Source organism: Saccostrea cucullata, unplaced genomic scaffold (genome assembly GCF_032062105.1).
Source record: "Saccostrea cucullata isolate Sc308-1 unplaced genomic scaffold, CSIRO_AGI_Scuc_v1 ctg2635, whole genome shotgun sequence".
NCBI lineage: Eukaryota > Metazoa > Mollusca > Bivalvia > Ostreida > Ostreidae > Saccostrea > Saccostrea cuccullata.
Window position 1 is genome coordinate 57532 of NW_026935621.1, and position 6122 is coordinate 63653.

The window sequence follows — 6122 nt, forward strand, 5'->3', positions numbered from 1 at the left end:
CAAGCCAGTTGTGATTGTATCCTGGATTGACAAAGACGTCTGACGACACTGTCCCGTCCGAGGTCCACAGCTCAGGTGGGTTGTAACTTATTGTTACCCCTCACCATTTTCACGAGTTGTACTAACTACATAGATTGTATTTCCTTATACTTACGCACTTCACAACAGTATTATCAAATATGGTTAAAAACTGCAGTGCCATATCTCAAAAAATTAGAGATGGTAACATCACCACTATCCCCTAGCACTCCACCCTCAAAATTTCAGACCCCAGGGTAGGGAACTTCGATGTCCCCGAGCCCGATGTTTATTCGTATAGTATTATATAGTAGGGCTAAAACTGGGGGGCCATATCTCGGAAAATAGAGATGGTACCATCACCATTTTTTCATAGAAGTGGTATCTGACCCCTACCACCCCACCATCAAAATTTCAGACCACACAGCTAAAGGTAAAATTTTGAATTGCGAACTGCGTTCTAGAACGCAGTTCACTTTTGAATTGCGAACAAGAAATCTGTGAGCGAATGCTCACTAGTAATACCCCCGTTCTGATGTATACACAATATACACAAGTTCAAGTACAGGCAGATGTACAGAAAAATATGAAGTTGACATCAGATTCATCTCAAAATTAATCCCACTATATGGCATGCCTCAACACAGAGTCTAATAAAATTTCAAGCATCTGCTATGAATAGCTAATGAGAAAACTGCCACGAAAATTTGTTATGTATGAAACGGACAGACGCACAGACTAACAGGAAGTTGAAATCGGATTTGAACAAAAATGTATCCCAATGTATGGCATGCCTCAGAGAAGATTGTATTAAAATTTCAAGATTTTGCGATGAGAAGTTTCTGAGAAAACTGCGAGGAAAATTTGTTATGTAAGAAACGGACAGACGCACTGACAAACAGGAAGTTGACATCCGATTTGAACAAAAATGTATCCATACGTATGACATGCCTCAGAGAAGTTTGTGTTAAAATTTCAAGCATCTGTGGTAAGTAGTTGCCGAGAAGACTGCGACGAAAATTTGTTATGTATGAAACAGACAGACACACAGATAAACAGAAGTTGACATCAGATTTGAACGAAAATGAATCCCAAGATATGGCATGCCTCAGAGAAGATTGTTTCAAAATGTCAAGCATCTAAGATGAATAGTTACTGAGAAAACTGAGACGAAAATTTGTTTCGGACGGACACACAGACAGACACACAAGGGTAAAACAGTATACCCCCCTCTCCTTCGGAGCGGGGGTATAATAACGAACTGCGAACTGCGCTCTAAAATCTGAACGCCATGACATTAGTCTTATGTTCTCTTTCGCTTCGCTCAGACGAACGTAAATTATTTCATATTCTTTTTACATATACAAAAACAACTCAAACACAGTTATAGAGGAGGCGACAATGTTAGCCAGATTCAATAAAAATGAATGGTACAAATATTAACGCGTCCTTAGGTGCGTCCACACATAAAAGCGCTTGCTTGCCGCATTTATTACACGTATAAATTTACAAACACGTGTCTTCGATGGTACCAACTCCTTTACCTTCCTTCTACAAAGTATCAAAAAAAAAAAATTGATCAAATATCACAGAACAAGAAGGTATTTTTACACTATGTTTATACGTGTCACTTGTTTTGACCTCCATAAGTGAATGTATGAACATAATTATGCCTCCCTCGCCGCCCAGGAAAAACCATAGAAAAAAACAACACTGATGTTGAAAAAACTATGGAAACCTGTAAGTCCGCAGCAATTGTGAGGTAAACAAAATGAATGGCGGACTCATTCTCACAAACCTTTAACTCAAAAGTGTCATTAATTATAATGTACAAAAAATTGACTTGTTTAAGTGGAGCTGTGCAAAATAAATATATATTAGAAATATCTGTAAACACTACATCAAACACAAATTGCCGCTACATGTAGCTATGAATCATTACAAAAAAGTTTTTCATTTATGAGAATATAGAGAAAAAAAAATCTCGAAAACGATTTTAGCAGTTGTATTCCATATAGGCAAGCCCAGGATTGGTCCAACCAAAATGCTATGCAACTCCAGACTAGGAATGAGATCTACTTCAAAGAAACTAAGCATCAATCTACAAAAGAATTCTGTTCATTAAATAAAAGTAAAAGAAAATTGGAAAACTGATAAGTCGTGGCTAACTTCTGTCGAATGACAAAAGAACATAAAACACGAAGAAGGAGGGCGTATAAGGCGTGTATAATCCCCCGCTGTGAGACAAAATGTTTCTCAATTTTCAAAATTCACCAAAAATTTATATTTTTCTAAAATCACGTTCTCAGTAATGTCATCTTCAAAAGAAATTATTATTTTATTTTACTGAACGACTTATCATTTGATAATCTTTATTTCAAAGTTGACAGTTAAACATATTTAGTGGAAAATGGGTTTAATAGAGCTATAAACAACGAATTTTGAACATGAATGTATGGAACGCCGTCACTGCCTTATAGCAGAACACTACTATTATATTGTGTCAACCTTCCATTACATTATGTCAACTCTTTATGACATTAACCCACACTATTATTGCATCGTGTTAACTTTCCTTTACATTATGTCAGCTCTTTATGACATTAACCCAAACTACTATTGCATTGTATCAACCTTCCATTACATTATGTCAACTCTTTATGACATTAACCCACACTATTATTGCATCGTGTTAACTTTCCTTTACATTATATCAACTCTTTATGACATTTACACTTACTAAAATTTTATTTCGTCAACTTGCATTTCGTTATGTTTACTTTTCATGAGATCTTAGTTTTTATTAACTGATGTGAAAAGCTCATGCCATACTGTGCGCACTCTTCTACATTATGTCGATTCACTATTACGTTATGCGAACACGGGTATCCTCGGCCTTTATATGAGCATAACGTATTTTCCGCGTTCCGCAAGCACTAAAAATGGCGGGAGAAAAAACTGTCGTAGAAGAGATTCTCAGCGATTGGGGAATGACATCTTTAAATGAAAACTTTAAGCGACAAATGATTGACGTGCAAAGCCTTAACACTGCGACTGTGAATTAAAGTCACGTCGAAATTCAGTGGTGTTTACTTTAATCTCATAATTTTAAATAAATCAAATATTATGAGTCGTGCAGGAATCATTTTTTTCTTTTTATTCTGATTCTTTTTTTTATATAAAAGTCTTAAACTTTGAAGGACATTGCATTAGTTTCACAATAAGCTTAGCTGAATTAAGTTGAAAACTTTTTTCTATAAAACTATAAAGCCTGAGAGCTTCTCCGCTTTCCGCCCTTGGTCTCCAACCATATACCGTCCTCCTTGTTTCAAGATTCCCATATCTGCCACTGATATGTGCCCATGCATGCTTACTAAGGCATATTCAATTGATTTAGATGAGCGACTGGTAGATTTTTGTAATAGAATTCTGGCCCTGGAATGATTAAAAAAAATTACTAAATCCAGTGACGTAGCATCTTTTTTTGAAAGAGGTTGTCAGCCAAAAAAAAATCATTTACCCGAAAAAACTTGACAAGCCAAGAAAAAAAAAAGTCCAAGCCCGAAAATCCTATTTCGGGGAGAGGGGTCCAACTTCGATCAGTCCTATTTTTTTCCAGATATATTACAATACCCTTAGTGGATTACACTTCAACAAAAAGTGGGGGTGGGGGCTGTACAGTTTCAATGAACATTACATTTTCTATAGTAAAGTTATGTCTGGAAAAGAGGGGGGGGGGGTATATTATGTGCCTGTAATTTGTCCTAATCAATCAGGACCCCCCCCCCCCCCCCCCCCCCTTCTTACCAGTCATTAAATCACGGTCGTCAACATTCATTATATACTAGATATACTAGACAGCTTTTAGATAATGTAAATGTTTTTTAACATCAGGTAATGAACTTTTGGAATCAACATGATAAAGAGTTAACACAATATAAAGATATTTTTAAATCACGTAAGAAAGAGTTGACATAACGTAATTATATATCCACATTACGGAATGGAGTTTTGACATGATGTAATAAAGTATTGATATAATATAAAGATATGTTCACATTATGTTATACACTTTTTACACCACGTAATAAAGCACTGATATAAAGGTAAGATGTGTTCACCTCACATCATGATGCCCTCGCCGTAAAATAAAGATAAATCCATATCACGTATTAATGCTTTGATATAATAGAAATACACACTCTCAAAAAGGAACCGGCTTTTGACTTCGTGTAATGATAAGTTTAATTATAAGACACAATTTACTTGACGTAATACAATTTTGACCTCACATATTAAAGAAATGAAATGATGTAAAGAAAAATTCATTTCATGCAAGAAAGTTTTAACACAATGTAAACACATTATCACTTCATATAATGAATTATTTACTTCCAGTTATGAAGTGCTGACGTAATGAAATTATGTATTTACTTCATGTAATGCAGCATTGACATGATGTTAAGATATATTTACATCATCTCATAAAAAATGGACATAACGTAAAGATATGTTCACATCACGTAATGATAAATTGACATAATAAATGCATAGTTGTAGGCTCTAAGGCAGTGATGGCGTTCCATATAAGGGCATTTAAAGAATGGAGGCGTACAAGGTGAGGACAATCCCCCGCTCTGAAAAAAAGACTTCTCAATTCTAAAAGTAGTATTTTTTCAAAATTTTATGGTTTATATCATCTTTTATGTATCAAATTTTGTATTTCATTGTTTAAATAATTTATTAATAATTTATTTTTACTCATGTTTTTAAGACATTTGAAAACAAAAAAAGAAAAAGCTTCATGTGTGATTCGAACTCTCTCCATAGCGCAGGTTTGTTCCAAGACCAACCGCTTTAACCACTACGCTACGAAGTATATGCATTATTGACGTCTTTCAGTGTGATTTAAATGAACGGGTTTGTTGAAGCGTAAATTTTTTCAGAAAAGTTCGATTTTCATATAGAATGGGTTCAGATTCCATTTTTTGGACAAATGAAATAGATTTCACATTTACGTTTCCATCTTTTAAGCGTTCATGAAGAATGGAGACTTGACCCATTCATATGGAACGCCATCACTGCCTTATAGCCTACAACTAATGTCATAAAGAGCTGACATAATGTAAAGGAAAGTTAACACGATGCAATAATAGTGTGGGTTAATGTCATAAAGAGTTGACATAATGTAATGGAAGGTTGACACAATATAATAGTAGTGTTCTGCTATAAGGCAGTGACGGCGTTCCATACCCTTAGACCGAATCACCGCATGCCGCAAAATAGACCCCAGAAGATATCTAAATTAGTAAAGAATATAGGTGAGATAAATAGATAATACCAACGTCATACGTACTAATTCGATAACCGAATCAACACACACGCCTCCCCGCACACCAAAGCAACCAGATTCGACCCCCCTCCAGGAACACCAATATGCCCCCAAAACATTATTAATGTTACCGAAAAGAATTTTATTTATGTTCTCTTTCGCTTCGCTCAGACGAACATAAATTATTTCATATTCTCTTTACAAATATAAAAGCAACTTAAACACGATTATAGAGGAGGCGACAATGTTAGCCAGATTCGAATTAAAAACGTCTGAGGGAAAATGTAAAGAAAAAAATACGTGATTTCAATACCGTTTATTGTACAAATAGAACCTTTTCTGTCCTGTGACAGTCCTTAACCTAACCGTCCTCTGCTGTTTCACTCTTCCACCGTCCATGAGCCTTCAAGGATATATCAGGGATGTCTGGATTGGCTGCGGCTGAAGAACCTCCTTGTCTAAGTAGATGAACACCAAACTTTGAAACGTCCTCTCCAACATCTTTCAATGACTTTAAAAATAAGTTCTCTAACACAAGTATAAGATATGGCTTTGTTACTTTTTACAGGCTTACAAGAATTACATATTTTGAACTATTTTAATGACCTGAATATAATGTCGTAAGACTCTTTGAATACGAATCAAATTAAAATAATTTAATAGAACATAGAACAGGACACAAATCAGAATTGAGTTTTGCAACGTGAGCAATGTTACCCCTTCTGTATATGTCAGTCTTGGAGCTTCTAATTTGAATTTCCACATGAGTATC